General features: G+C 35.6%; 1 long non-coding RNA gene across 2 annotated transcripts in view; it reads right to left on the reverse strand.

Moving 5' to 3' along the window:
* LOC143051559 (uncharacterized) overlaps window positions 1-25,542 on the reverse strand; it is a 428,761-nt gene that overhangs the window by 386,418 nt on the left and 16,801 nt on the right. Inside the window, exons 3-6 of one of the 2 annotated variants that reach the window (XR_012970829.1) lie at window positions 15,734-15,757; window positions 12,749-12,772; window positions 9,849-9,872; window positions 8,866-8,953 (exon numbers count right to left, since the gene is read on the reverse strand). This is a non-coding gene — a long non-coding RNA (uncharacterized LOC143051559). Of the gene's footprint in view, window positions 1-8,865; window positions 8,954-9,848; window positions 9,873-12,748; window positions 12,773-15,733; window positions 15,758-25,542 lie in introns of those variants that run through there. The other variant, XR_012970828.1, reaches the window with a different exon arrangement.

Here is a 25,542-nt window from a genome sequence, read left to right on the forward strand (position 1 = left end):
TGTCCTCCCCGAGCCGCCAACATTAATGGTGTCCTTCCTCTCTGTAATATCAACATATAACAGACATCAAAACTTGTGTCATAAACTGGACAATGTTGTGTAATAAATATAAACAAAATATATATCACATGAATCAGTGGTCAAAACTGAATAAAATGACCAGTCACACTTTTATTTATATTCTACATAAACAACAAATAAACAACATGTTTTATTGTGAGATGTCAAAACTTCCATCAGAACTGTCAGGTTAAAAAAAAACTTTTTTCTAGAAACGTTACAATATTTATATCAATGGACTCAGCTGGACAAGACAATTAAAATGAGACCCCACTTTATATAATTCTATCAAACATGTGTTGTCCATTTAATCTGTCTGATTAACAATAATTAAGTAGAATGATCAAAAGTTTAAAAAAAATTTTTTTTCAAGAAACATTAAAACGAGTAGTATTTTCTGATTCAGTACGAAGAGACAAGAAAAACAAGACCCCACTTTATATAATTCTGTCAAGTATTTGTTATTTTTAAAAGACGTTTCACATTAAATCTGTAGAATTAACATTATCAGACTAAAGATGTTAACACAACTTGTTCTCTTTAACTTCTCATTAAAATCAGATGTTTACAAAATAATTTTTTGTCCAGAAACAAAATAAAACCTTAACTATCTTATTCAGTTCTGTGTTACGAATAAAATGAGACCCCACTTTATATAATTCTAACAAATATTTGTTGTCCATTAAACCTGTCTGATTAACAACATGATTTTGTGTAGATTCTGTATAAAGTGGAGTTTGGTCAAAGTAAGGTTATTATATCTATCATTACCTCGTTTGTAGCGTCTAACTGACTTCCGTGAGTGACTAGGAAAGTCACCACCTCCAGGTGTCCTCCCCAAGCCGCCGACATTAATGGTGTCCATCCCAACTGTAATATCAACATATAACAGACATCAAAACTTGTGTCATAAACTGGACAATGTTGTGTAATAAATATAAACAAAATATATATCACATGAATCAGTGGTCAAAACTGAATAAAATGACCAGTCACACTTGTATTTATATTCTACATAAACAACAAATAAACAACATGTTTTATTGTGAGATGTCAGCACTTCCATCAGAACTGTTAGGTTAAAAAAAAAAAAATTTCAAGAAACATTAAAACAATTTATATTTTCTGATTCAGTACGAAGAGACAAGAAAAATAAGACCCCACTTTATATAATTCTGTCAAGTATTTGTTATTTTTAAAAGATGTTTTACATTAGATCTGTAGAATTAACATTATCTTACCAAATATGTTAACACAATTTGTTTTCATTAACTTCTCATTAAAATCAAATGTTTACAAAATAATTTTTCGTCAAGAAACAAAATAAAACCTTAACTATCTGATTCAGTTCTGTGTTACGAATAAAATGAGACCCCACTTTATATAATTCTAACAAATATGCGTGGTCCATTAAACCTGTCTGATTTTTGTGTAAATTCAAAATAATGATCAAAGCTTAGAAAATATTTAGTGGTATTACCGTGTAAAATGTTGGGTGTCTACCAGCTGCTTCATATCATATGTGTTGTTGTGAGTATAAGGGTAATATAACAATGGTGTATGTTTGTGGTGAGTGTAAGGGTAATATAGCAATGGTGTATGTTTGTGGTGAGTATATAACAGCTGCTTCATATCATATGTGTTGTTGTGAGTATAAGGGCGATATAGCAATGGTGTATGTGTTGTTGTGAGTATAAGGGTAATATAGCAATGGTATATGTTTGTGCTGAGTATAAGGGTAATATAGCAATGGTATATGTTTGTGGTGAGTATAAGGGTAATATAGCAATGGTGTATGTTTGTGCTGAGTATAAGGGTAATATAGCAATGGTGTATGTTTGTGCTGAGTATAAGGGTAATATGGCAATGGTGTATGTTTGTGCTGAGTATAAGGGTAATATAGCAATGGTGTATGTGTGTGGTGAGTATAAGGGTAATATAGCAATGGTATATGTTTGTGTTGAGTATAAGGGTAATATGGCAATGGTGTATGTTTGTGCTGAGTATAAGGGTAATATAGCAATGGTATATGTTTGTGGTGAGTATAAGGGTAATATGACAATGGTATATGTTTGTGGTGAGTATAAGGGTAATATAGCAATGGTATATGTTTGTGGTAAGTATAAGGGTAATATGACAATGGTGTATGTTTGTGGTGAGTATAAGGGTAATATAGCAATGGTGTATGTTTGTGGTGAGTATAAGGGTAATATGGCAATGGTGTATGTTTGTGGTGAGTATAAAGGTAATATAGCAATGGTGTATGTTTGTGCTGAGTATAAGGGTAATATAGCAATGGTGAATGTTTGTGGTGAGTATAAGGGTAATATAGCAATGGTGTATGTTTGTGGTGAGTATAAGGGTAATATAGCAATGGTGTATGTTTGTGCTGAGTATAAGGGTAATATGACAATGGTGTTTGTGGTGAGTATAATGGTAATATGGCAATGGTATATGTTTGTGGTGAGTATAAGGGTAATATGGCAATGGTGTATGTTTGTGGTGAGTATAAGGGTAATATGGCAATGGTGTATGTTTGTGGTGAGTACAAGGGTAATATGGCAATGGTATATGTTTGTGCTGAGTATAAGGGTAATAGAGTAATGGTGTATGTTTGTGCTGAGTATAAGGGTAATATAGCAAAGGTGTATGTGTTGTTGTGAGTATAAAGGTAATAGAGCAATGGTATATGTTTGTGCTGAGTATAAGGGTAATATAGCAATGGTATATGTTTGTGGTGAGTATAAGGGTGATATAGCAATGGTGTATGTGTTGTTGTGAGTATAAGGGTAATATGGCAATGGTATATGTTTGTGGTGAGTATAAGGGTAATATAGCAATGGTGTATGTTTGTGGTGAGTATAAGGGTAATATAGCAATGGTATATGTTTGTGGTGAGTATAAGGGTAATATGGCAATGGTGTATGTTTGTGGTGAGTATAAGGGTAATATAGCAATGGTGTATGTGTGTGGTGAGTATAAGGGTAATATAGCAATGGTATATGTTTGTGGTGAGTATAAGGGTAATATCGCAATGGTGTATGTTTGTGGTGAGTATAAGGGTAATATGGCAATGGTGTATGTTTGTGTTGAGTATAAGGGTAATATGGCAATGGTATATGTTTGTGCTGAGTATAAGGGTAATATGGCAATGGTGTATGTTTGTGGTGAGTATAAGGGTAATATAGCAATGGTGTATGTTTGTGCTGAGTATAAGGGTAATATAACAATGGTGTATGTTTGTGCTGAGTATAAGGGTAATATAGCAATGGTGTATGTTTGTGCTGAGTATAAGGGTAATATAGCAATGGTATATGTTTGTGGTGAGTATAAGGGTAATATAGCAATGGTGTATGTTTGTGGTGAGTATAAGGGTAATATGGCAATGGTGTATGTTTGTGCTGAGTATAAGGGTAATATGGCAATGGTGTATGTTTGTGGTGAGTATAAGGGTAATATAGCAATGGTGAATGTTTGTGGTGAGTATAAGGGTAATATAGCAATGGTGTATGTGTGTGGTTAGTATAAGTAAAGAACTGCAATAAGCCAAGTTTATTTTTTTCAAGTTTGCATTGCCTATAAGTGTGATCTGTCACTTGTTTGTGATGAGTGTAATAATGTCATTGCTATGTCACATGTTGGTGTTGAGTATAAGAGTGTCAATGCAACGTCACATGTTGGTGTTGAGTATAAGAGTGTCACTGCTACGTCACATACATATGTGTGTTGACTATAAGAGTGTCACTGCTATGTCACATGCTGGTGTTGAGTATAAGAGTGTCATTGCTATGTCACATGTTAGTGTTGAGGTAAAGAGTGTCAGTGTTATGTCACATGTTGGTGTTGAGGTAAAGAGTGGCATTGCTATGTCACATGTTGGTGTTGAGGTAAAGAGTCTCATTGCTATGTCACATGTTGGTGTTGAGTATAAGAATGTCATTGCTATGCCACATGTTGGTGTTTAGGTAAAGAGTGTCATTGCTATGTCACATGTTTGTGTTGAGTATAAGTATGTCATTGATATGTCACATATTTGTGTTGAATATAAGAGTGTCACTGATATGTCACATGTTGGTGTTGAGTATAAGAGTGTCATTGATATGTCACATGTTAGTGTTGAGGTAAAGGATGTCAGTGATATGTCACATGTTGATGTTGAGGTAAAGAGTGGTAGTGCTAAGTCACATGCTGGTGTTGAATATAAGAGTGTCACTGCTACGTAACATGTTGGTGATGGGTATAAGAGTGTCATTGCTATGTCACATGTTGGTGATGAGCGTAAGAATGTCACTGCTGTGTCACATGTTGGTGTTGACTATAAGAGTGTCATTGCTATGTCACATGTTGGTGTTGACTATAAGAGTGTCATTGCTATGTCACATGTTGGTGTTGACTATACGAGTGTCATTGCGATGTCACATGTCAGTGTTGACTAGAAGAGTGTCATTGCTAAGTAACATGTTGGTGTTGACTATAAGAGTATCGTTGTTATGTCACATGTTGGTGTTGAGGATATGAGTGTCATTGCAATGTCACATGTTAGTGTTGACTATAAGAGTGTCATAGCTAAGAGACATGTTGGTGTTGACTATTATAGTGTCGCTGCTATGTCACATGTTGGTGTTGAGCATATGTGTGCCATTGCTATGTCACATGTTGGTGTTGACTGTAAGAGTGTCATTGCTATGTCACATGTTGGTGTTGAGGTAGAGTGTCAGTGCTATGTTACATGTTGGTGTTGCCTATAAGAGTGTCATTGCTATGTCACATGTTGGTGTTGACTATAAGAGTGTCATTGCTACGTCACATGTTGGTGTTGAGTATAAGAGTGTCGCTGCTACATCACATGTTGGTGTTGACTATAAGAGTGTCATTGCTATGTCACAGGTTGGTGTTGACTATAATAGTGTCGTTGATATGTCACATGTTGGTGTTGACTATAAGAGTGTCATTGCTATGTCACATGTTGGTGTTGACTATAAGAGTGACATTGCTATGTCACATGTTGGTGTTGAGGTAAATAGTGTTGTTGCTATGTCACATGTTGGTGTTGAGCATATGAGTATTATTGCTATGTCACATGTTGGTGTTGACTATAAGAGTGGCATTGCTATGTCACATGTTGGTGTTGACTATAAGAGTGGCATTGCTATGTCACATGTTGGTGTTGACTATAAAAGTGGCATTGCTATGTCACATGTTGGTGTTGACTATAAGAGTGACATTGCGATGTCACATGTCAGTGTTGAGGTAAATAGTGTTGTTGCTATGTCACATGTTGGTGTTGAGCATATGAGTATTATTGCTATGTCACATGTTGGCGTTGACTATAAGAGTGGCATTGCTATGTCACATGTTGGTGTTGACTATAAGAGTGGCATTACTATGTCACATGTTGGTGTTGACTATAAGAGTGGCATTGCTATGTCACATGTTGGTGTTGACTATACGAGTGTCATTGCGATGTCACATGTCAGTGTTGACTAGAAGAGTGTCATTGCTAAGTGACATGTTGGTGTTGACTATAAGAGTATCGTTGTTATGTCACATGTTGGTGTTGCGCATATGAGTGTCATTGCAATGTCACATGTTAGTGTTGACTATAAGAGTGTCATAGCTAAGAGACATGTTGGTGTTGACTATAATAGTGTTGGTATTGAGCATATGTGTGTCATTGCTATGTCATATGTTGGTGTTGACTGTAAGAGTGTCATTGCTATGTCACATGTTGGTGTTGAGGTAGAGTGTCAGTGCTATGTTACATGTTTGTGTTGAGTATAAGAGTGTAAGTGCTATGTCACATGTTAGTGTTAACTATAAGAGTGTCATTGCTATGTCACATGTGGTGTTGAGTATAATAGTTTCATTGCTACGTCACAAGTTGGTGTTGACTATAAGAGTGTCGTTAATATGTCACATGTTGGTGTTGAGATAAATAGTGTCATTTCTATGTCACATGTTGGTGTTGACTATAAGAGTGGCATTGCTATGTCACATGTTGGAGTTGAGTATAAGAGTGCCATTGCTATGTCACATGTTGGTGTTGACTATAAGAGTGGCATTGCTATGTCACATGTTGGAGTTGAGTATAAGAGTGTCATTGCTATGTCACATGTTGGTGTTGAGGTAAAGAGTGTCATTGCTATGTCACATGTTGGTGTTGAGCATATGAGTGTCATTCCTTTGTTACATGTTAGTGTTGACTATAAGAGTGGCATTGCTATGTCACATGTTGGTGTTGACTATAAGAGTGGCATTGTTATGTCACATGTTTGTGTTGACTATAAGAGTGTCATTGCTATGTCAAGTGTTGGAGTTGAATATAAGAGTGGCATTGCTATGTCACATGTTGGTGTTGACTATAAGAGTGGCATTGCTATGTCACATGTTGGAGTTGAGTATAAGAGTGTCATTTCTATGTCACATGTTGGTGTTGACTATAAGAGTGACATTGCTATGTCACAAGTTGGTGTTGAGGTAAATAGTGTTGTTGCTATGTCACATGTTGGTGTTGAGCATATGAGTATTATTGCTATGTCACATGTTGGTGTTGACTATAAGAGTGGCATTGCTATGTCACATGTTGGTGTTGACTATAAGAGTAGCATTGCTATGTCACATGTTGGTGTTGACTATAAGAGTGGCATTGCTATGTCACATGTTGGTGTTGACTATAAGATGATAAGAGTGTCATTGCTATGTCACATGTTGGTGTTGAGGTAAAGAGTGTCATTGCTATGTCACATGTTGGTGTTGAGCATATGAGTGTCATTTCTATGTCACATGTTGGTGTTGACTATAAGAGTGTCATTGATATGTCACATGTTGGTGTTGACTATAATAGTGTCATTGCTATGTCACATGTTGGTGTTGAGCATATGAGTGTCATTGCTATGTCATGTTCAGTACAAGAGTGGTAAATGTATGCTGTATAATCAGGTGTTACATGTCATGTTCAGTACAAGAGTGGTAAATGAATGTTGTATAATCAGTTGTCACATGTCATGTTCAGTACAAGAGTGGTAAATGAAAGTTGTATGATCAGGTGGCACATGTCATGTTCAGTACAAGAGTGGTAAATGTATGTTGTATAATCAGGTGTCACATGTCATGTTCAGTACAAGAGTGGTAAATGAAAGTTGTATGATCAGGTGGTTCATGTCATGTTTAGTACAGGAATGGTAAATTCATGTTGTATGATTATGTTCAGTACAGGAGTGGTATATATGTATGTTGTATGATCAGGTGTCACATGTCATGTTCAGTTCTGGAGTGGTGAATGAATGTTGTATAATCAGGTGTCACATGTCATGTTCAGTACTGGAATGGGTAAACTGGAATGGGTAATGAATGCTGCATGTCACATGTCATGTTCAGTACAAGAGTGGTAAATACAGGTTGTTTGCACCTGTCCTAAGTCAGGAATCTGTACAGTTGCACAGTAGTTGTCGTATGTTTATGTAATTTATACGTGTTTTTCGTTTCTTGTTTTTTTATATAGATTAGACCGTTGGTTTTCCCGTTAGAATGGTTTTACACTAGTAATTTTGGGGCCCTTTATAGCTTGTTGTTCGGTGTGAGCCAAGGCTCCGTGTTGAAGGCCGTGCATTGACCTATAATGGTTTACTTTTTTTAATTGTTATTTGGATGGAGAGTTGTCTCATTGGCACTCACACCACATCTTCCTATATCTATGTGTAATCAGGTGTCACATGTCATGTTCAGTACAAGAGTGGTAAATGTATGTGGTATAATCAGGGGTCACATGTCATGTTCAGTTCAAGAGTGGTAAATGGAGGTTTTATGATCAGGGGTCACATGTCATGTTCAATACAAGAGTGGTAAATGTATGTGGTATAATCAGGGGTCACATGTCATGTTCAGTTCAAGAGTGGTAAATGTATGTGGTATAATCAGGGGTCACATGTCATGTTCAGTTCAAGAGTGGTAAATGCAGGTTTTATGATCAGGGGTCACATGTCATGTTCAATACAAGAGTGGTAAATGTATGTGGTATAATCAGGTGTCACATGTCATGTTCAGTTCAAGAGTGGTAAATGTATGTGGTATAATCAGGGGTCACATGTCATGTTCAGTTCAAGAGTGGTAAATGCAGGTTTTATGATCAGGGGTCACATGTCATGTTCAATACAAGAGTGGTAAATGTATGTGGTATAATCAGGGGTCACATGTCATGTTCAGTTCAAGAGTGGTAAATGTATGTGGTATAATCACGGGTCACATGTCATGTTCAGTTCAAGAGTGGTAAATGCAGGTTTTATGATCAGGTGTCACATGTTATGTTCAATACATAAGTGGTTAATGAATGTTGTAGAATCAGGTGTCATGTCTCAAGTCATGGTCATGCAATATTTTTTTTAACCAAAGTAATGTTTTCTTGTGTAGAATACTATGTTACGTGTAAGAAAGTAAATCACAATATTTCAATTGTATACAGTTACGAAGTATCAGACAGCAACCCTTTGACATACAAACTGGAGTGGTATTCATCAGTGTAATGAAGTAAATCACACTATTTCAGTTGTATACAGTTACGAAGTATCAGACAGCAACCCTTTGACATACAAACTGGAGTGGTATTCATCAGTGTAATAAAGTTAATCACAATATATCATAATACTATGTTTCTTAATATTTTGAAGACAAGAGTATTTGCAATAACTAGAACATTGTAGAATGTACACTGAATCATTGAACACTAACAAGGGCAATGTTTAACTGATCCACATTATGTGTACTATATAATAAATATCTGTAAATGTGTTAAACATTTTACTTTACTTACACCTCCTCTACATTCCAAGTTAGCTCTGTTCTTTACACATAATTCTACCTCTTTTTTATTCCCCTCCTTTGCAGCTGTAAGAAGTTTCTGTAAGCAAAACAAAGCTTTTACATTTTCCTCTAGAACATACAAATGTATTATAAATGTAATAATTGAATTTAACAAGCTACATTTTTACAGTTTCAACAGTTTATACCAAATACAGTGATTACCAAGAAGGAGTGAAATGTATCAGAGGTTTTTTTTTTTATAAAAGTCTGTAGACAATTGTATTATGCATCAGTTTTGAGATCAGCCGAAGTTTTTGTTGAGGTTTGTGTTCCTCAGTCTTTTGTTTTCTATGTAATGTTTTGAATATAAAAAGAAGATGTGGTATGATTGCCAATGAGACATTCTACAAAATAGACCAAATGACATAAAAAATAACAACTATAGGTCACCGTACAGCCTTCAACAATGATCAAAGCCCATATGGCATAGTCAGCTATAAAAGGCCCTGAAATGACTAATGTAGACTGTTGAATTTTGATTTTTTTTTCTTTTTTTTCCATGGCGATGTCAGATTCTCTTCGACTTAAAGAGTTGTGAATGTCCTACGACATCTTACCGTACGTTTCTTTTTTTTTGTCTCCTGGAATTTCATTCAATTTTGTATATCATGTATATTGAAATTCTGTTCACTGTAGTCATTTTGATTTCTCCTGTTCTCCCCCTGAGAATACTGCACAACTGTATCTTATGTACAGTTTATAGACAACATATGTCACATGACATAGGTCACATGACACTGACTGACTGAGACTACTACACACCTGTATCTTTATGTACATTTTATAGACAACATAAGTCACATGACATAGGTGACATGACCCTGCCTGAATCTGAGAATACTGCACGCCTGTATCTTTATGTACAGTTTATAGACAATATGGGTCACATGACATAGGTCACATGACACTGACTTTTAAGAAGAAAAACCTACCTTATCCCAACTTTCCATTACATCCTGTAAAAGAAAATGAAATCATTGTATATTTATTACCAGATGCTCCGCAGGGCGCAGCTTCATACCACCGTAGAGGTTGAACTCTGAACGGTTGGGACAAGTATGGACACAACATTCAAGCTGGATTCAGCTCTAAATTTGGATTGTGATTAAATAGTTGACACAGCATAGGTTTCTGACACAGAATGAATGTGGTCTAATGAATCTAAAACAAAATTTTGTCTTTGAGCAATTCACTTTGCTGTTGAATATTTATTTTCTCAATAAAAATGTTAAAAATATTAAAATGTAAAAAAAGTGCTTGTTATCACTGAATGGTAAAGATTGTTTTAATTTATCAGTTGGTAGTAAAAGTGAATATACATTGTAACAATGATTAAAGTTGATTCAACTACTATTCTTGACAAAGAAAGATAACTCCAATTGAAAATTTCTTGCTATTGCGCAATACTGTGCAATTGAAAATACTTGCTATTGCACAATACTGTGCAATTGAAGATTACTTGCTATTGCACAATCATGACAATACTGTGCAATTGAAGATTTCTTGCTATTGCTGAATACTGTGCAATTAAAAATTTCTTGCTATTGCACAATACTTAATATAATAATTTTGGATCCTGATTTGGACCAACTTGAAAACTTGGCCCATAATCAACAAGAGGCTGTCACAACGACAGCAAACCAGATTTATTAACATTTATTTGTGTCCTGGCAATATCACAAGAACCATTACTGATGAATGTGAAAGTGAAAATCGTCAATATCAAATTTGACCTCCATTTTGTCATCAGTATTAACATATTAAAATTTGAAAAACTTAGATTGAATGGTTCATGAGTAAATGCAACAACGTGAATGGAAACACCATTTTTCAATCTTTCAAGAACCATAACTCCTGAACGGTAAAAGTCAAAATCGTCAATATTGAACTTGACCTCCATTTTGTCATCAGTAACAACATATTAAAATTTGGGAAGCATTGGTAGAACAGTTCATGCGTAAATGCACGGACACGACTGGAAACTCCATTTTTCAATCTTTCAAGAACCATAACTACTGAACGGTAAAAGTCAAACTCGCCATTATTGGACTTGACCTTCATTTAGTTGTCAGTAACAACATATTAAAATTTTAAAAGCTTTGGTTGAACGGTTCATGAGTTAATGCACGGACACGACTGGAAACTCCATTTTTCAATCTTTTAAGATCCATAACTAACTACTGAACGGTAAAAGTCAAACTCGCCATTATTGAACTTGACCTTCATTTAGTTGTCAGTAACAACATATTAAAATTTTAAAAGCTTTGGTTGAACGGTTCATGAGTTAATGCACGGACACGACTGGAAACTCCATTTTTCAATCTTTTAAGATCCATAACTAACTACTGAACGGTAAAAGTCAAACTCGCCATTATTGAACTTGACCTTCATTTAGTTGTCAGTAACAACATATTAAAATTTTAAAAGCTTTGGTAGAACGGTTCATGAGTTAATGCACGGACAACATTTGATTGCCGCCCGCCCGCCTGACAACCGACCGCCCGACCGACCGACGTACATCCCCAAATCAATAACCAATATTTTTGTCACAAAAATCCGGTTAAAAATCTAAGTACATGTTTAGATTCAGCATATCAAAGAAGCCCAAGAATTCATTTTTTGTTAAAATCAAACTTAGTTTAATTTTGGACCCTTTGGACTTGTAATGTAGACCAATTTGAAAACGGGACCAAAAATTAAGAATCTACATTCACAGTTAGATTTGGCATATCAAAGAACCCCAATTATTCAATTTTTGATGAAACCAAACAAAGTTTAATCTTGGACCCCAATTTGGACCAACTTGAAAATTGGGCCCATTATCAAAAATCTAAGTACATTTTTAGATTCAGCATATCAAAGAAGCCCAAGGATTAAATTTTTGTTTAAATCAAACTAAGTTTAATTTTGGACCCTTTGGACCTTAATGAAGACCAATTTGAAAACGGGACCAAAAATTAAGAATCTACATACACAGTTAGATTCGGCATATCCAAGAACCCCAATTTTTCATTTTTTTATGAAATCAAACAAAGTTTAACTTTGGACCCTTTGGGCCCCTTATTCCTAAACTGTTGGGACCAAAACTCCCAAAATCAATCCCAACCTTTCTTTTATGGTCATAAACCTTGTGTATAAATTTCATAGATTTCTATTTACTTATACTAAAGTTATGGTGTGAAAACCAAGAAAAATGCTTATTTGGGGCCCTTTTTGGCCCCTAATTCCTAAACTGTTGGGACCTCAACTCCCTAAATCAATCCCAACCTTCCTTTTGTGGTCATAAACCTTGTGTTAAAATTTCATTGATTTCTATTTATTTATACTTAAGTTATAGTGCGAAAACCAAGAAAATGCTTATTTGGGCCCTTTTTGGTCCCTTATTCCTAAACTGTTTGGACCAAAACTCCCAAAATCAATCCCAACCTTCCAAATGTCTTCGGACGATGACGACGACTACACAGACGATGACGCCAACGTGATACCAATATACGACCAAAAAATTTTCAATTTTTGCGGTCGTATAAAATTAAGGAGATATGATTACCAATATAAGTCACATGATACTGACTGACTCTGAGAATACTACACACCTGTATCTTTATGTACAGTTTATAGACAACATAAGTCACATGACATAGGTCACATACATTGACTGACTCTGAGAATATTACACACCTGTATCTTGGTGTAGTTTATAGACAACATAGCTCATATGACATTGACTGACTCTGAGAATACTACACACCTGTATCTTTATGTACAGTTTATAGACAACATGGGTCACATGACATAGGTCACATGACACTGACCGTTAAGAAGAAAAACTTACCTCATCTGAACTTTCCATTATATCCTGTAAAAGAAAATGAAATCATTGTATATTTATAAAAATAAGGAGATATGATTACTTATGAGAAAACTATCAACTTAAGTTCAAATGACAGCAAACAGGATTTTCCTGCATAGGTTGAACTCTGAACAGTTGAACAAGTATGGACACAACATTTAAGCTTAAAACAGCTCTGAATTTGGATTCTGATTGAATATTTATAATAGAAATAATGAAAATGATGTTTGCAAATCTGAACCACAAACAGGATCATGTAAAAAAATAAACATTAACACACACAGAAAAAATAACAAGTAACAACTGTGACATCTACCTTCATAACACACATGACTTTAAAATTTCCCTTTGTACAGAAATGGATTAAACCATCAAACATTGAATTCTAAAGGGCTATTTATAACTGAACATCAAGAAAAGCTAAAATCATGAAAATTGACCTTGACCTTCATTTAGTCACAGGAAACAACATATCTAAATTTGAAAACTTCTTTAAAGCGTTTGCATGTAAGTGAATGGACACTAATTGGCAGCCACCTGCAGCACGCCCGCCGTACATCCCAAAATCAATAACTGATTTTTACTTCAAAAATTTGGTTAAAAATCCATGCCGTATAGTCAGCTATAAAAGGCCCCAACATGAAAAATATGAAACAATTCAATGAGAAAACTTACACCTAATTTATAATAAACCTTTTTACGAAAAAAAAATATGACAGACAAGAACCAGTGATAGCCACTGAACTACATGCTCCCGAGGTGGGATAGGCACATAAAGAATGAGGAGGGGTTAAACATGTTTGTAAACAGGAGTTGTAATTTTATGAAGAATACATTAATTAGTGTTGTAATCATGATGTCATATTAAGATTGCCCCAATACTATTAAATATTAAAATTGATAAAATCTGTAATTTCTCCAAATTGATTATCCTCTAACATTGTCCTTTTATTACCATGATTACATTCCACCATATATACATGTACAAGTAAATTAGATAAACTTTAAAACAAAGTTACTCTTTTTTAAATAGATGCTGTAAAAATGATGTACACATTTTGCTTACATTTTAGTGTCATTGTTGAAACAATGAAGGGCCATAACTCCTGAACAGCATAAAGAAAATTGGCACTCTCACACTTGACCTCCATTTTGACATGAGAAACAAACTAGAGGCTCTCAAGAGCCTGTGTCGCTCACCTGTTAATGTGTTTACTGATGTCGGCCATCTTCGTTGGTAGGCGGGGTCATTAGACACTTTTTTTTTAAATAGAGACCCTAGTATTATGATTGTGGCCAAGTTTGGTTAAATTTGGCCAAGTCGTTTAGAAAAGATTTTTATACAAGTTACAAAAATGACGAAAAGTTGTTCAATATTGACTATAAAGGGCAATAACTCCTTAAGGGGTCCTCTAACAATTTTGATCATGCTGACTTATTTGTAGATCTTACTTTGCTGAACATTATTGCTGTTTACAGTTTATCTCTATCTATAATAGTATTCAAGATAATAACCAAAAACTGCAAAATTTCCTTAAAATCACCAATTTTAGGGCAGCAACCCAACAAAAGGTGGTCCGATTCAACTCAAAATTTGTGAGGGGATATATCTTATTCTGATGGACATTTAAATCTTGAAAGATTTGCCCTAAATGTCTTAGTTTCAAAGATATAAAGCAAAAACTGCATTTTACCACTATGTTCTAATTTTAGCCATGTCGGCCATTTTGTTTGGTAGGCTGGGTCATCGGACACATTTTTTAAACTATAAACCACAAAGATAATTGTGGCCAAGTTTGGTTAAATTTGGCAAAGTAGTTTTGGAGAAGAAGATTTTTAGAAAAGTTACAAAAAATGACGAAAAGTTGTTAAAAATTGACTATAAAGGGCAATAACTCCTTAAGGGGTCAACTGACAATTTTGGTCATGTTGACTTATTTGTAGGTCTTACTTTGCTGAACATTATTGCTGTTTACAGTTTATCTCTATCTATAATAGTATTCAAGATAATAACCAAAAACTGCAAAATTTCCTTAAAATAACCATTTCACAGGCAGCAACCCAACAACAGGTTGTCCTATTCATCTGAAAATTTCAAGGCAGATAGATCTTGACCTGATCAACCATTTTTCCCCCATGTCAGATTTGCTCTAAATGCTTTGGTTTTTGAGTTATAAGCCAAAAACTGCATTTTACCCCTATGTTCTATTTTTAGCCATGGCGGCCATCTTGGTTGGTTTGACGGGTCACGTCACACATTTTTATAACTAAATACCCCAAGGATGATTGTGGCCAAGTTTGGTAGAATTTGGCCCAGTAGTTTCAGAGGAGAAGATTTTTGTAAAAGTTTACGGACGACGGACGACGGACGACGGACGCCAAGTGATGAGAAAAGCTCACTTGACCTTTCAGTTCAGGTGAGCTAAAAATATGAAAACTTTAAAAGGTTTGGTTAAATGTTTCGCAAGTTATTACACAGAAATATCATAAACAGTCATTTTTTAATCAATCACAAGGACCATAGCACTTAATTCATAATATGAAAATGTTAAAGTTTTGGTAGCAACAGTTTGTCGAAATTGGGTTTTTCAGTCAGAAATGTGTTTTCTTGTTTTTGTAAAATAATGTTAAAAGTAAGAAGATGTGGTATGATTGCTAATGGGACGACTCAGACTCTTCACCAGAGAGTTTTCAAGAATAAGCAAAACCTTTACCAAACAGCAATCTATAAAAGGCTCCAAAATGACAAATGTAAAACAATTCAAACAAGAAAGGCCATAGAACAGTTATTTCATAGTGCATTTCTTTAAGAAAATAAATTCAAATTAAAAAAATCCAACCTGCTGTATCTCAAAAATGACACTGACTGAATCTGAAAATACTGCACGCCTGTATCTTTCTGTACAGTTTATAGACAACATGGGTCACATGACATAGGTCACATGACTTTTAAGAAGAAAAACTTACCTCATCCGAACTTGCCATTATATCCTGTAAAAGAAAATGAAATCCTTGTATATTTATAAAAATAAGGAGATATGATTACCAATGAGACAACTATCAACTTAAGTTCAAATGAAGTGGATGTAAGCAATTATAGGCAATGATACGGCCTTCAACAATAAGAACAAGAGGCTATTAAGTGACACAAACTAATATAGATCTGCAACTTCTCTATCCATGCCAACAACTTTAAATGTAATGAAATATATATATCCTTTAATAAAAATAGATTATTATCTAACTAGATACCATTAAGATGGGAGCCATCTCAGTGGGCCCCGCTGTCAATAACGTCCTCTGGTGGTGGTTAAAATGGATGTCAAGTATAAACTTTGAAATCATAACGGTTATCTAGATATGGAGCGGACACGATCTTCACCACAGGACATGGGGCTGTCAACTGAAACCAAAGTTTTTGACCTTGACCTTTGACCTAGGAAGTTGTACATACATCATGACACACCCTCTGGTGTTGGTTAATAAACATGTTAAGTATTAAGTATAAAATCATAACGGTTATCTAGATATGGAGCGGACACGATCTTCACCACAGGACACGGGGTTGTCAACTGAAACCAAAGTTTTTGACCTTGACCTTTGACCTAGGAAGTTGAACATTCATCATGACACACCCTCTGGCGTTGGTTAATAAACATGTAAAGTATTAAGTATAAAATCATAACAGTTATCTAGATATGGAGCGGACACGATCTTCACCACAGGACACGGGGTTGTCAACTGAAACCAAAGTTTTTGACCTTGACCTTTGACCTAGGAAGTTGTACATACATCATGAGACACCCTCTGGTGTTGGTTAAAATGGATGTCAAGTATAAACTTTGAAATCATAACGGTTCTCAAGATATAGAGCAGACACGATCTTCACCACAGGACACAGGGTTGTCGACTGAAACCAAAGTGTTTTTACCTTGACCTTTGACCTAGGAAGTTGTACATACATCATGACACGCCCTCTGTTGGTGGTTAATAAACATGTAAAGTATAAAGTATGAAATCATTATGGTTCTCTAGATATGGAGCGGACACAAAGTTAAAGTGTTACGGACGGACGGACAGACGGACTGATCACTATAGGGCGACCCGCCTAAAGGCGCGGCCCTAATTAGAGGAGTTCACTTCATAAAATTATATATATAACATTCAGAAAATTCTTCAAACAATTTACCAACATTTGACCAAAGAAACGAGAAAAAAACTTAAAATGTCATTTATCATTTATACAATGTCTTTAAAAAATGTTTTAAAAAATGAGTTATTTCCCTTTGAAATTCTGTTCACTGTAGTAATCTTGATTTCTCCTGTTCTCCCCCTAGGAATACTGCACTTCTGTTTCTTTCTGTACAGTTTATAGACAACATAGGTCACATGACATAGGTCACATGACACTGACTGACTCTGAGAATATTGCTTGCCTGTATCTTTATGTACAGTTTATAGACAACATAAGTCACATGACCATTTCTTTTAAGAAGAAAATCTTACCTTATTCCAACTTGCCGTTATATCTTGAAAAAGAAAAACACAATTTCATTGACAATGGCACGTGTGCCCTTAGTGTCTAGCGATAATTTTTGGTATCACTCTACAGTGCTGAGAAAGGAAATTATCAGTTAGTAAGATCAAAGGAAAATTTCGTAAAATAGCGATAATTTTGTATATTGAAATTCAGTTCACTGTAGTCAATTTAATTTCTCCTATTCTCCCCCTGTCTGACTCTTGAGAATACTACACACCTGTATCTTTATGTACAGTTTATAGACAACATAAGTCACATGACCATTGACTTTAAAGAAGAAAATCTTACCTCATCCCAACTTGCCATTATATCCATTATAAAGAAAAACACAACATTGTATCATGTTTTTACACAAGAGTTGTTATTTGAAGAGAATTATTTGTAAGGGGCATTAACTACTAGAAACAAACAAACATAAAATAAGATTTTTTACCACTATGTTCTAATTTTAGCCATGTCAGCCATTTTGTTTGGTAGGTGGGGTCATCGGACACATTTTTTAAACTATATACCACAATTATGATTGTGGCCAAGTAAGTTTAAATTTGGCCCAGTAGTTTCAGAGAAGATGATTTTTGTACAAGCTGAAAAAAATGACGAAAAAGTTGTTAAAATTGACAATAAAGGGCAATAACTCCTTAAAGGGAAATCACACTATTGTTTATACGCATCGCTCTCGGCGCCGCCATAGTGTCGTAACTGTATTATGACGTCGCCGTTTTCGATTCCACCGTAAAGGTTGCTAATTTATGAAAAAGCGAACGCTCGAAGGGATGTTCCACTAAAGCAGGAGAAATGATTATGGACATATAATATTTTTTACAACTGATATGTTGTACTAGCGAGTTTCTAGATTGTATTGGGGTTTACCTGCGGAATACAAAATAATGGGCAAATACTGCAGAATAAAAGGCAAAAAAAAGATTGAATGATGAGGTGCTAAAATATAAAGAATAAAAAGTATTGGAAACACAAAATAAACATTAACAAATGAATGACCCACTATCCAGACCATTATGATAAAAAGGATCTACCAATACAAAACACATAATCATCATGCATAATCAACACTAAGAACGTTGGAAATTCATAGCATATTCAATGTAACTTAGTACCCTCTCCGACCATTTTCTCGATAACGAAGTCGGTGACATATTTTTTTTTTTCAATTTTCTGTTGTTTTTTATTTGGTCGGGTTGTTGTCTCTTTGACACATTCCCCATTTCCATTCTCAATTTTATGTTCAATATCTAATTGAATTCTAAATTTTCAAAAATATTATGGACTCATCTTGACCTTAAGTGCAAAAATGAAAATGCTACTCGAGGAGAGAAAAAAAAAAAAAAAAAAAAAAAAAAAAATGCTACTCGATATGGACAAAATGTATGGAAAAAATAGCCGAAAGTGGTCAGCGTATCGCCGCCATGCAGTATGTAGGGTTCATCGTATATTTTCAGGGGGGTACATATAGACCAAGTGTACCAGCATGTTAGCGTATAGCTATCTGAATCTGTTCAAAAGAGGGTTGTAAATAAGAACAATGAGTTTCAACTTACAGTTTTCTCATATCACATGCATGCAACGTCATAACTATTATAATAGTCTTCTATACTACATGTATAAATAATTCATCAAACATCTCATTTCATATAAGTATTTATCCGGCTCAGCCTGTCGGGTTTTTACAAAGCAGAGTCAAATTGATATGTTCTAGTTCTGAATAAGCACTAAACTTGCCACTGAACGTCAATGTGTGAAGTCCTATTTGAAATCGTTATTTATTTCACATGTGACGACAGAAATGATCTAAGTGTCGTCCATCTTTCCCAAATGTTCCTTTGATATCTAACGCCTCTGAACCCTGAACAGTTGGGGCAAGTTTGGATACAATATTAAAGCTTGATACGGTCTAAATTTGGATTGTGATAAAAATTTTGACATAATATAGGTTTCTGACACAAAATAAATGTGGTCAAAGGTATTAAAAATCTGTTGTGCAATACTTTGCAATTGGACATTTCTTTTTAAGATATTTCGAAAAATTTGCAAAAAAATAAAATGAAACGCCACCCCCTCCCCTCTTGGAGTAATTACCACCAAACTCAATCCCAGCCTTCCCTGTGTGGTATGGAACCTTGTAGTATAATTTTAGATAGACCCATAACACAAGTTATTGTAAAATAGTAATTTTTGTAAAATGCTTGATTGTGACCCCTAATTCCTGAACGATTTGAGCAATAACATGTACCCCTTAAATCAATTTCAGATTTTCATTTGTGATATGGAACCTTGTGGTACAATTTCAGAAAGATTCATTACTTTACAATTTATCAAAGTTGTATGAAAATTGATGAAAGCGATATTGAGTTATAATTGTCCGAAAACTGGAAAATCCCCCGTTTTTAATAACTCGGAAACGTAAAATCAAAATTTATAAAAAAAAAAGAAAGGGAGCTCACGTCAATAGATATAAACAATTTCTTTAAAGTTTATGCCAATTGGTCAAAGCGTTTTTGAGTTAATGTCCGACATGTTGACGATCAAAGTTGTATGAAAATTGATGAAAGCGATATTGAGTTATAATTGTCCGAAAACTGGAAAATCCCCCTTTTTAATAACTCGGAAACGTAAAATCAAAATTTATAAAAAAAAAGAAAGGGAGCTCACGTCAATAGATATAAACAATTTCTTTAAAGTTTATGCCAATTGGTTAAAGCGTTTTTGAGTTAATGTCCGACATGTTGACGATCAAAGTTGTATGAAAATTGATGAAAGCGATATTGAGTTATAATTGTCCGAAAACTGGAAAATCCCCCTTTTTTAATAACTCGGAAACGTAAAATCAAAATTTATAAACAAAAAGAAAGGGAGCTCACGTCAATAGATATAAACAATTTCTTTAAAGTTTATGCCAATTGGTTAAAGCGTTTTTGAGTTAATGTCCGACATGTTGACGACGGACGGACGGACAGATGTATACCATAAAACGTCCCGTAACCGGGCGTATAATAATTCAACACGTACTATACATTTGGTTTTACCAGTCTCTAACAAGAGAAATATTTAACACACACACACACATGTATTTATGTAGAGATATACACATGTCTCACAGAGTACTGCTAAACTGTAACAAACACATTAATGGTCCGTCTGGTGAAAGAATATTCCACTCATATAGACAAATGTTTTGTGCTGATGTTCATGTAATATTTGCCACTGAAAGTTTTGCAAAAATCAAGAAAACAATGGTAAAAAAATTAATAAATAGTAATAAAAGTTCAGGTGTAGGTTAGAGTTCAGATCACTGTCGACAGTGATAAAGGGATATTGTCGGAGACCGTGACTGAAAAGGACATCCATTTTTTTTACTCTTTATTCTTTGGTTCTTTAAACAAAAATAGCCAACATGATATATCAGAGAGTGCTTAAATATTGGCACAGAAATTCAATTAATTATTTTCAAATTAACTATCATTTATGGGGGGGGGGGGGTTCAGAGGGGTCCTGATCCCGAAATCCCGGGCTTAAAAACATGAAATCCCGAGGTCCAGAATTTAAAAAAAAAATCCTGACATCCCGAACATCGAAAAAAGAAATCCCGGATCCCGGAAGGCTCAATCCCGAAATCCCGAGCTTAAAAACACTTGATCCCGACGTCCCGAAAAAGTTCCTGCCCCCCACATTAATCAGTATTGGAAACTAGAGGCTCTCAAGAGCCTGTATCGCTCACCTGATTCTACTTGGGTTTTTGAAATCATATAAAAAAATATAAAATTTGGCTAAAAGTGACAACACAACCTCATTTATAAGGAAAGGAACATGTTTAATTTCATTCAAAAGTCCCCCACTGGTGGCCATCTTGGATGACAGATTGGCTACAAAGTAACAACACTTGGTCAGCACCTCATAAGGAACATTCATGCCATGTTTGGTTTTATTCCATTCAGTGGTTCTCTAAAAGAAGTCATTTGTATGCATTTCCCATAGGGTCCTATGTTAAACTAAGTCCCCTGCTGGCGGCCATCTTGGATGATGGATCGGCTACAAAGTAACAACACTTGGTCAGCACCTCATAAGGAACATTCATGCAATGTTTGGTTTTATTCCATTCAGTGGTTCTCTAAAAGAAGTCATTTGTATGCATTTCCCATAGGGTCCTATGTTAAACTAAGTCCCCCGCTGGCGGCAATCTTGGATAATGGATCGGCTACAAAGTAACAACACTTGGTCAGCACCACATTAGGAACATTCATGCCATGTTTGATTTCATTCCATTCAGTGGTTCTCTAAAAGAAGTCATTTGTATGCATTTCCCATAGGGTCCTATGTTAAACTAAGTCCCCCGCTGGCGGCAATCTTGGATAATGGATCGGCTACAAAGTAACAACACTTGGTCAGCACCACATTAGGAACATTCATGCCATGTTTGATTTCATTCCATTCAGTGGTTCTCTAAAAGAAGTCATTTGTATGCATTTCCCATAGGGTCCTATGTTAAACTAAGTCCCCTGCTGGCGGCAATCTTGGATAATGGATCGGCTACAAAGTAACAACACTTGGTCAGCACCACATTAGGAACATTCATGCCATGTTTGATTTCATTCCATTCAGTGGTTCTCTAAAAGAAGTCATTTGTATGCATTTCCCATAGGGTCCTATGTTAAACTAAGTCCCACGCTGGCGGCCATCTTGGATGATGGATCAGCTACAAAGTAACAACACTTGGTCAGCACCACATAAGGAACATTTATGCCATGTTTGGTTTCATTTCATTCAGTGGTTCACTAGAAGAAGTGATTTGTATGCATTTCCAATAGGGTCCTATGTTAAACTAAGTCCCCAGCTGGCTGCCTTCTTGGATAATGGATCAGCTACAAAGTAACAACATTTGGTCAGCACTCCATAAGGAACATTCATGCTATGTTTAATTTCATTCCATTTAGTGGTTCTCTAGAAGAAGTCATTTGTATGCATTTCCCATAGGGTCCTATGTTAAACTAAGTCCCCCGCTGGCGGCCATCTTGGATGATGGATCGGCTACAAAGTAACAACACTTGGTCAGCATTCCATAAGGAACATTCATGCTATGTTTGGTTTTATTCCATTCAGTGGTTCTCTAAAAGAAGTCATTTGTATGCATTTCCCATAGGGTCCTATGTTAAACTAAGTCCCTGGCTGGCGGCCATCTTGGATGATGGATCGGCAACAAAGTAACAACACTTGGTCAGCACCTCATAAGGAACATTCATGCCATGTTTGGTTTCATTCCATTCAGTGGTTCTCTAAAAGAAGTCATTTGTATGCATTTCCCATAGGGTCCTATGTTAAACTAAGTCCCCCACTGGCGGCCATCTTGGATGATGGATCGGCTACAAAGTAACAACACTTGGTCAGCACCCCATAAGGAACATTCATGCTATGTTTGGTTTTATTCCATTCAGTGGTTCTCTAAAAGAAGTCATTTGTATGCATTTCCCATAGGGTCCTATGTTAAACTAAGTCCCCTGCTGGCTGCCATCTTTGATGATGGATCGGCTACAAAGTAACAACACTTGGTTAGTACCACATAAGGAACATTCATGCCATGTTTGGTTTCGTTCCATTCAGTGGTTCACTAGAAGAAGTCATTTGAAAAATTCTTCGAAAAACTAAGGATTTTCTTACCCCAGGAGTAGATTACCTTAGCCATATTTGGCACAACTTTTAGGAATTTTTGATCCTCAATGCTCTTCAACTTTGTATTTATTTGGCTTTTTAACTATTTTGATCTGAGCGTCACTGATGAGTCTTATGAAGATGAAACGCGCGTCTGGCGTATAAAATTATAATCCTGGTACTTTTGATAACTATTTACACCACTGGGTCGATGCCACTGCTGGTGGACGTTTCGTCCCCGAGGGTATCACCAGCCCAGTAGTCAGTACTTCGGTGTTGACATGAATATCAATTATATGGTCATTTTATAAATTTTCCTTTTACAAAACTTTGAATTCTTCGAAAAACTAAGGATTTTCTTACCCCAGGAGTAGATTACCTTAGCCATATTTGGCACAACTTTTAGGAATTTTTGATCCTCAATGCTCTTCAACTTTGTATTTATTTGGCTTTTTAACTATTTTGATCTGAGCGTCACTGATGAGTCTTATGAAGATGAAACGCGCGTCTGGCGTATAAAATTATAATCCTGGTACTTTTGATAACTATTTACACCACTGGGTCGATGCCACTGCTGGTGGACGTTTCGTCCCCGAGGGTATCACCAGCCCAGTAGTCAGTACTTCGGTGTTGACATGAATATCAATTATATGGTCATTTTATAAATTTTCCTTTTACAAAACTTTGAATTCTTCGAAAAACTAAGGATTTTCTTACCCCAGGAGTAGATTACCTTAGCCATATTTGGCACAACTTTTAGGAATTTTTGATCCTCAATGCTCTTCAACTTTGTATTTATTTGGCTTTTTAACTATTTTGATCTGAGCGTCACTGATGAGTCTTATGAAGATGAAACGCGCGTCTGGCGTATAAAATTATAATCCTGGTACTTTTGATAACTATTTACACCACTGGGTCGATGCCACTGCTGGTGGACGTTTCGTCCCCGAGGGTATCACCAGCCCAGTAGTCAGTACTTCGGTGTTGACATGAATATCAATTATATGGTCATTTTATAAATTTTCCTTTTACAAAACTTTGAATTCTTCGAAAAACTAAGGATTTTCTTACCCCAGGAGTAGATTACCTTAGCCATATTTGGCACAACTTTTAGGAATTTTTGATCCTCAATGCTCTTCAACTTTGTATTTATTTGGCTTTTTAACTATTTTGATCTGAGCGTCACTGATGAGTCTTATGAAGATGAAACGCGCGTCTGGCGTATAAAATTATAATCCTGGTACTTTTGATAACTATTTACACCACTGGGTCGATGCCACTGCTGGTGGACGTTTCGTCCCCGAGGGTATCACCAGCCCAGTAGTCAGTACTTCGGTGTTGACATGAATATCAATTATATGGTCATTTTATAAATTTTCCTTTTACAAAACTTTGAATTCTTCGAAAAACTAAGGATTTTCTTACCCCAGGAGTAGATTACCTTAGCCATATTTGGCACAACTTTTAGGAATTTTTGATCCTCAATGCTCTTCAACTTTGTATTTATTTGGCTTTTTAACTATTTTGATCTGAGCGTCACTGATGAGTCTTATGAAGATGAAACGCGCGTCTGGCGTATAAAATTATAATCCTGGTACTTTTGATAACTATTTACACCACTGGGTCGATGCCACTGCTGGTGGACGTTTCGTCCCCGAGGGTATCACCAGCCCAGTAGTCAGTACTTCGGTGTTGACATGAATATCAATTATATGGTCATTTTATAAATTTTCCTTTTACAAAACTTTGAATTCTTCGAAAAACTAAGGATTTTCTTACCCCAGGAGTAGATTACCTTAGCCATATTTGGCACAACTTTTAGGAATTTTTGATCCTCAATGCTCTTCAACTTTGTATTTATTTGGCTTTTTAACTATTTTGATCTGAGCGTCACTGATGAGTCTTATGAAGATGAAACGCGCGTCTGGCGTATAAAATTATAATCCTGGTACTTTTGATAACTATTTACACCACTGGGTCGATGCCACTGCTGGTGGACGTTTCGTCCCCGAGGGTATCACCAGCCCAGTAGTCAGTACTTCGGTGTTGACATGAATATCAATTATATGGTCATTTTATAAATTTTCCTTTTACAAAACTTTGAATTCTTCGAAAAACTAAGGATTTTCTTACCCCAGGAGTAGATTACCTTAGCCATATTTGGCACAACTTTTAGGAATTTTTGATCCTCAATGCTCTTCAACTTTGTATTTATTTGGCTTTTTAACTATTTTGATCTGAGCGTCACTGATGAGTCTTATGAAGATGAAACGCGCGTCTGGCGTATAAAATTATAATCCTGGTACTTTTGATAACTATTTACACCACTGGGTCGATGCCACTGCTGGTGGACGTTTCGTCCCCGAGGGTATCACCAGCCCAGTAGTCAGTACTTCGGTGTTGACATGAATATCAATTATATGGTCATTTTATAAATTTTCCTTTTACAAAACTTTGAATTCTTCGAAAAACTAAGGATTTTCTTACCCCAGGAGTAGATTACCTTAGCCATATTTGGCACAACTTTTAGGAATTTTTGATCCTCAATGCTCTTCAACTTTGTATTTATTTGGCTTTT

This window comes from Mytilus galloprovincialis, chromosome 11 (assembly GCF_965363235.1).
Source record: "Mytilus galloprovincialis chromosome 11, xbMytGall1.hap1.1, whole genome shotgun sequence".
NCBI lineage: Eukaryota > Metazoa > Mollusca > Bivalvia > Mytilida > Mytilidae > Mytilus > Mytilus galloprovincialis.